The following is an 8,244-nucleotide window of genomic DNA, read 5'->3' as shown; positions in this document are numbered from 1 at the left end:
GCATGAGCAATACATTTTGTTGATTTCTCATTTATTATAATTTCATGAGAGCAAATATCTTCAGAGCTGGTTGGAGCGTAGCAGGTCATAGTAGAGTGGAGCAGGGATAGGGAGCACTGGGCGGAGCAGAGCGGGTTGCGTTTCATGCTAGTACCACCTTAAGTTACATACTGTAGCTTTAAATCGCTCTATATCCAACATGAACTGAATGTGTCCTCATGTTAATGACTTACTGCTGTGTACATTAAAAACACTGATACCTAATTAGACACAAAAGACCCAATTATACTCATTATACTCAGTGACCTTCAGACCAAGACAGGAGTTGTCACAATGATAACCTCAATATAGTATCAAACAGATTCACACAAATTCACTCCACATTTTTCATGGTTTCACAACTCATTTTCCAGCACGTTTTGGTTTCACTGTCTGTATTTGTTATTTACAGAAATCACCCATCAAGTCACTGTCCCCATTTCCTCTTTTATTTCCCTAGTATCACAACCGCCAGGTCAGTGATATTGTAAGTATGTACAGCCCCGCTGGATGCCACATGATCATATACTAAGACTGGAACTGCAAACTGTGACGACACACTGATCAGAAAAAAAGAAAAATCCATGCAATTAATCAAATATTTCCAGACAATCTAATATTTCTTTGACCAGTTCCTGAACATTTTCTAAGCCTTTATTGTATGAAATCATGTTTTGATTTTGTTAACAGAAACACCTTGAAAATACAGCTTTGCTCTCTGTGTGTGTAAATGAAGGTTTCAGCCTCAAGCCTTCCAGAGACAAACAGCAGCAGGTTCTTCTCTGCTGTGACCCACATGGCAGCAGAGCCACCCTGAAGCTTTTCACACAGCACAACGGAGGTTAAAGGTCACTGATGAGAGAGATGGGAGGATGCTGCGCCCCTCGGTCGGCCGCGAGGGTCAAATGCAGTCATGACCTCAGAGAGATGCTCTGCTTTCAGGCTCAACTTCTTTTCAGATCCGCCTGTGTGTACTCTGTTATTTTCCTTTCCTTACAGTTTCAGGTTACTCTCACCATTTTCATGGTGTCACGTCATGGACGCAGGAAGCAGAGAAGACACTATAAAAAGCCACTGTATTAGGGGCTGCACAACTTCAAACTGTTAAAGTCAACAGCTATGTTGTCAAAGTTAGGACGGCTACTTGCTGATGGTATCAACAAATGATAAACACTAGAGATGGGGCTAGAGGCTGCAGCAGCAAATCTGCTCTTCCACCAGCTCCCACTGGAATGCTCTCATGGCTAGTGACTTTTGGACAACTGGCCTGGTGACAGTGTCGTCAGCGAGGACAGACGGCACAGCTAATGGCTTCTCGATGCAACCACAATGGAATTCAAAGCAATATCATGAGATGAAAGTAACTAGTAGTGTGACAGCTTTACTGCCGCTGCTCTTTACATTTTGATACACAGCTGGAGTGTGGTGCAACACGACAACGTGTTGCACCAGCCATTTTGTCGTCATAGAAACGGCCATAAATATACCGTTACAGTTATGAGACGGTCATAGTTTCATTACTTGTAGGCTCACAAACTACATGGTTAGGTTTAGGAACAAACGCTAGTTAACAATTTAATATTGTACAATAGTTTAAGACTATTGAAACTTTGGACTTTGACCTGATTGATGACTCAAAATCTGTGATCTGAACCAAACCTTGAGATTTCTGATCTGTTGTACTAAATAAAGTGTCTATTAAACAACCTACTGAGTCAAAAATCTGACTTGGTTTACAAGCACGTGTTTGTTTGTTAGCAGTGTGACTGCACTTGAACTCCAAAATTAAACCAACTGTACCACAAAGTGCGGAGTCCCTGCACCATAGTTTCCTGCCCTTTAACAAAAACCATGAGCTAGAAACGGTGCTAATTAACCAGCGGATGCCAGTGCAGCCATAGGCTGGGCTGCCCAGTGACATGCACACTAATAACCCAGAGAGCAAGCTGCCACTGAAAGCCCTGGAGAGGACAGAGGAGCTGCTGACATATCAACCCTGTTAGCGAGGGCTCGTTTCCCACCGCTGAGGCAACCGGACAAGCTGCTGCTAGCAGCACACAGACAAGGGCAGGGAGAGAGCTGCATAAACACAGGCTGGAGGCCCAGAACCCCGTAATCAAAACCAGACAGAGGGGGATGTCTTCATCCAGCTGTCCAAACCCCAAAAATGTTCACTGAAAAGGATATAAAACAATGGAAAGCTGGTATAACAATAAGAGTAAGTGAATTGGCACTATACAAATAAAACTGAACAGAATGAATCTTAGTAGTTCATCAATTTTATATGGAAAATCTTAGATCACTGTTATTTAATTGTTAATACCTTTTCTATTCATTGACTAAATGATTAATCGTTGCAGCTTTATGCTACACATTCAGTGACAGGGAAATGTCAAAAACCTCATGATGTACAGGAAGCAACAAAAGAAGTTATATTTACATATCCACAGAGCTCTTGAAGCTCAGAGGCCTGTAGGGTTTCACTGCTGTTCACGAGGAGAGCAAACTAAGGTGTCTGAATTGTGCGTGTCTGCTCTGTGCACTTTACTTCTGTGTTTGCTTGGTTTTATTAAAATCAGAAGAAACTAGCTTTCAATTCAAAGTTTTGAAGCAGCACAATCTGGGGATCAACATTCAGCCGTTTCAGCCACTTGCCCGCCTTAGCTGTTTTCTGCTCTGTATCCAGGAGCTCAGCGCCGCTCATGGTCCAACACGGATAGGAGACAATCAACATTATGGTTATATTTTTTATTTAACACTTAACCTGGAAGTCAAATCAGATAAAATAGCTTTTACAAGTGGGAGTAGCTTGGACTTAGTTAACTGAAAATTATTTTGTTTAAATTACATAGGTTCATTACAGGAAAATTTATAGGACAATAAATAACTAAACTAACTAAATAACTAACCAGGCATGGACACAGCTACTGGATAGAGACTTACCCAGCTTCTCATAGTCACCTGGGTTTTTTTTTTCATTATTATTATTATTAATACTACTAAAAACTACCCCTGGCATTCTTCCAGAGTTGACTGTGAAATATTCAGATTGCTTGTTTCACTTGTTGAGCCAGCAGTCAAATATAAAAAGAAACAAAAGAAGCAAATCTTCACATTTGAGAAAATGGAACCACATTTGGCCTTAATACATCAAAGTGCTTTTGATTTTTCTTTTCATAAACGTAACAATGAAATTATTTCAGCTCCAGTCACTACTGTTGTACTGTTATAGACGATTTTAAAAGTACCTGACTGTTCAGGTAATAGGCTTAAATTTCTCTCAGTGTGTCACTGCTCTTGAAAGCTCAAACACAGCCCAGTCTCACAACAGATACCCAAAAGTGCCACCCTGATGCCACTGTGTACAAACGATAAGGAGGTGTTAGGTAAAATTAGAAAGAAGGGCAGCAAATGAAACACTGTTCTCGTACACGGGTAGTTTTGGTTACACTCAGCGGGAGTTCGCTGTTTTGAATGTCAATGTGCTACCTTGGGTTACAGGAACAGCACTGGCTTTAGATAAGGCCAATGATTAATTCATTAGGAGTGTCCTCTCTCTCAGCTTACAAGATCCAGGCATTGTCTGCCCGGACAGACAACGATAAGGCAGCACTCTGTTCTCCAAAGCAGGTGGGACGAAGACCTCACACACCAGGGGTATGGGGTCACTGTGTCTCAGAGCTAAGTGCAGGCACTGGTAACCTCATTCAGGATTCAAGGGAAACTGATGCCACCTTTGCAACACTGTGCTTTCAAGTACAGGCTTTGGTGACAGTAACTTTATTACTCAAAAGAAAGTGGAGACAAATGAAGTCAGGGCTTTGTTGATGCTGGGTCAAAAAGTTCATTTGGAAACAGGCTCAATGTATCAGCAAGTCCAGAAAGAGGATTTAAATATGATGAATTTGATTACCGGGTTTTCTCTCAGCACCTGACAGTGCTGCTGGCTGTGTTGCCAGTACCGTGTCACAGTATAAAGTATCACAGGACCATCAGTGAGGTTTTTGGCCAGCCACAGTGACCTTCACCCTATATTTCAACCCTTCCTCAGCATTACCATGCATCCTGCAGTGTTCACTCGACTGTAAACAGAAATTTATATTTGTGTACAATAGGGTTAAAGTGTAGTCTCAATACCTAGACACACAAAATTTGGTGCAATGATTTTTTTTGATTTTTTTTTTTTTTAGCAGTGATTGAACAGTGTGGGCTTCTTGCCTTTACTTTCCATGCTAGTGAGAGCAAACACAACATTAAGGAAGTTAAAGACTTACTCACTGGTCACTCCTCTTCATAACATAAGAATCACATATGTTGATTTTCCCTTTATACCTTTCCCTCTCCTAATATCATTTAAACTAGCACAATACACATTTTACTCAATTTCTTCATTCCGTTTGTCACTTCCTGCCCTCCATCCCAGTTTCGTGTCATGTGTTTGCAAGCCACCTGTTTCATGGTTTAAAGGGAAAGGTTGTTTGGCTGGGTCATGTGACTGGGCACCAAGACCTGCTGACAAATGGACATGTCTTAAGTGGGCACATGGTCTTTCTCAATAAATGCTGTAACCCTCTTGAAGTGGTCTTCTTCGGACAGAGGTAAAAACTTCTGTACATTCTGAAAGTCAAGAAGCAGTTACCAGAACTTAAAAAAACCCCAAAAAACTAAGCAAATAACGAAACAAAAAACAAACAAACAAAAAAAACTCTAGAAATCCTGGATTCCAAAATAAATCCAAAGAAATATCTATCGTAATTCTATAATTACTGTACCTGTCTGAACCACAGATCACGTCACAAAATGTCTACCCTGGTCAGTGGTTTCCGATTCAGTGATTAGGCTAAAGGGGTTTGAAGTTTTGCATTAACCACAACACAGCCTAAGCACGCAAGTAAAAAAAAAAAAAATTCTATCTAGGGCTGCAGTGGTATCATCAACAGGAAATATCTGATACTTGACTATAAATCACAGCCTACTGCTATGCACATCACCAGCAGGCAAGACCCTGGAAGTACACTGTTACACATTTGCTAACTCACAAAAGATATCATCTGGGCCTCACAGAGGAAAATGCCACAGACCTATTTTAAGGGTGGTTTCACATTAGGGACCCTGGCCCAGATCTGGATCTGGATCATTTTGATCAGTGTGAACAAGCATACCGGACTTGGGCACCCTGTTCGAGTCCCTCTGTGAGTTTCTCTCTCACACGCATACACATGACAACAGACCACCTATGAACAGCTCCCCCTGTCAACCGTGGAGATCCAACTTCTTTAATATATTATTAACAAGCTAGTAAGGCTAGCTAAGCTAATGTAGGAATACAGCTGTTGGTCAGCACACTGTATATATCAAAAGGTCAAAGTGTTTGTCATATGCACAGTTAGGAAATGTGTTTCCCTGTACAATGAAATTCTTACTTTGCCGTCCACATGAATGCCACATAATACAAGTGAAATATAAAGTAGATGAGCAATAACACAAATCTAAATAGGCAGTAAAAGATGGTGGTGAGAACATCAGCCAGCTCACTGGCACATGCCCTGAGAGCCCTCCCAGGGATGTTGTCCTGTCCTGCTGCTTTACGGGGGTCAATCTTCCTCGGGACTTTGCATACCTGGCCTTGAGAGACAGTTAGTGAAGGGGAGGTGGGGGGTTGGGTGGTGTGCGTGTGCCTCCTCTCTGTGCTGTGGCTGGAGGTCTCAAAGCGGGTGTAGAAGGTGTTGAGGTCATCCGGCAGGCTGTCTGTGGAGCTGATGATGCTGGTGGCGGTCCTGTAGTCTGTGATGTGCTGCAGGCCTTGTCACATCCGTTCGGAGTCAGCAGTAGAATAGAAGCCATTCAGGTTCTCTCTGTACTGCCTAATGGCCGATGTGATGGCTTTCCTCAGTTTGTACTTTGCAGCTTTGTACTCAGTCTCATCGCCTGATCTGAATGCATGAGAACGAGCATGCAGCATGTGGCGTACCTGACTGTTTATCCAGGGCTTCTGGTTGGGAAACCTCCTGACTTGTATGGTGGGCACAATGTTGTCGATACAGGTACTAATGTATCCGGTCACATACTCAGCATAATCCTGTACGCTGACAGAAAAGACCTCCAAGGTGGCTGCAGCTTTAAACACATCCCAGTCTGTCTGGGTGAAACAGTCCTGCAGGGTGCCTTCAGTCTCTGGGGTCCAGAGTTTACTTTGTTTGGTGACAGGGTTTGTTTGTTTCAGTCTTTGTCTGTAAGTTGGATACAGGAACAAAGAAATGTGGTCCGAGCGTCCGAGGTGGGGGCGGGGTGCAGCCCTGTATGCACCACGTATGTTACCGTAAACATGATCCAGAGTGTTCTTGCCCAAGGTGGGAATGTTCACGTTGGTAATATTAGGAAAGTACAGTCCGTAAATTGCACTGGTTAAAGTCACCTGCAGCAATAAATATGGCGTCAGAGTGAGCTGTCTCTGGCGCGCTGATGACGTCATGGAGTTTGCTGAGAGCCGTCAAGGGATTAGCTCTTGGGCTAACATACACAGCAGCCAGAAACACAGCACTGTGCTCTATTGCTAGATAGTAGGGCCAGCATTTCAGCAATAAAAACTCTACGTCTGGCGAACAGTGCTTATAAACAGTCCATACATCTCCACACCACAAGTTATTGATAAACACACACACCGCCTCCTTTTACCTTCCCCGAAGCAGTAGTGCGGTCTCCTCGATGTACAGAGTGAGTCAGTAATAATAAACCAATAGTATAATATACAACATATTGATGTACAGATTTGTCTGTAGCTGAATCACAGAATCTGGGACTTTGTCAGAAAGCCAAGTCTTGGTGAGAATTAGAGCATCTTATTACCCATTGTGTTGTAATCCTAGCTCTTAGCTCACCCAATTTGTTTTCCAGAGACTGTACGTTAGGTAGGAAGAGGCTGGGGTAGTGGCAGTTGGGTAGCGCAAGCTTTTAGCCTAGCATGGAGTCCTCCTCTCTTGCCCAGTTTGTGTGTCCTTCTCCAGATCGCTGTCCTGGAGGCTGCCTGCTCACTTGTGCATGGTGCTTCGGGGCTCCCCAGCGGTGAAGGTGATTGCTGTTGTTGCAGGAGCGAACAATGAGTTGTAGCTCCAGTGGTATGAAACCAGTAAATTCCCAGTGGCTGTGTGAGTTGGCGATATCCAGCAATGCCTGTCTGTTGTATGTTAGCGGTGCATGACATTTGTGCACCACAGAAAAGAGCAGAAAACACACAAAAAAGAAGAAAAAGAAAAAGCTGGCATTCAGGAGCGGAACGGGCAAACACGTCTGCCTCGGAGGGCGCCATGATGACATGGATGTATACAGGCTGCTATACAAGTGGATAAAGTTTAGACAGGAAGTTATGTGTCCAGGCAGATGGACTGTGTACATACATAAGTGTGCTGGGGCAGAGAACGCTGTTACTAATAAGCAAGCAGACCTGTGGGGGAGAGGGGGGAGCAATCCTGCTCATGTATGGTATGAAACAATTGTGCCTAATGTAAAAACATCCTAACCCCGTCAGGTCAATAACAAGAGGAGGTTTAATCTACCACCACATCAGGAAAGTCAGTTAAGCCTCCAAACAAACATGTCTGAGCCTGTCAACAAAAAGATGATGTGTGGTTTTCAAATCGTCATTCAATGACCTGTTGTTAGACCTCCTGGGAAGCCTGAGAACGAAGGGAAGCAGTGAGTCAGTGGCTAAAGGGAGTGAGTCCCAATGACATGGACAGGGAGCGAAGAGAGAAAGAGCATTTCTGCGGGCTGTAAACAGCAGCCATAAAAACAATGCTGCCCATTTATCCTGAGAGGGTAATGTGAGGACAGATGCTGTCGAGGATGACGCAGTCTCAGTTTTCCTGCCTTTTCTGTTGTAAGTTTCTGCGTTTCAGCTGCGGCGCTTGTGTTACAAGGTTAAAAGCAAGATGACAAAGAAAACTGACTGCACAATCTATTAAAATGCTGGCACCAGTCAATATCAAGACTCAACTTTAAAAGGTAAAAAAAATATATATATATATATATATCTCTATTGCAGAAATAAAACAACTTCAACTTCAATAACAGCCTCTCTCCAGAAACTATTAGGGCTTTGACGACACAAACAGGTCTGTATCAGCTTTACACTTCACAGACTATGCAATGTTTCACCTGTTCTTATCTGTAAAACGTCTTTGCACAAGTTCTGTCAAGTTGCACGGA

General features: G+C 43.1%; 1 protein-coding gene across 1 annotated transcript in view; it reads right to left on the bottom strand.

Annotated features, from left to right (window-relative positions):
• Positions 1 to 8,244, bottom strand: part of plekhf2 (pleckstrin homology domain containing, family F (with FYVE domain) member 2) — a 22,106-nt gene that overhangs the window by 2,636 nt on the left and 11,226 nt on the right. The gene's annotated exons all lie outside the window — the stretch shown is intronic.

Source organism: Monopterus albus, unplaced genomic scaffold (assembly GCF_001952655.1).
Source record: "Monopterus albus unplaced genomic scaffold, M_albus_1.0 scaffold189.1, whole genome shotgun sequence".
NCBI lineage: Eukaryota > Metazoa > Chordata > Actinopteri > Synbranchiformes > Synbranchidae > Monopterus > Monopterus albus.
Note: the sequence above shows the minus strand (reverse complement) of the source record. Positions and strands in the feature narration are given on the sequence as shown.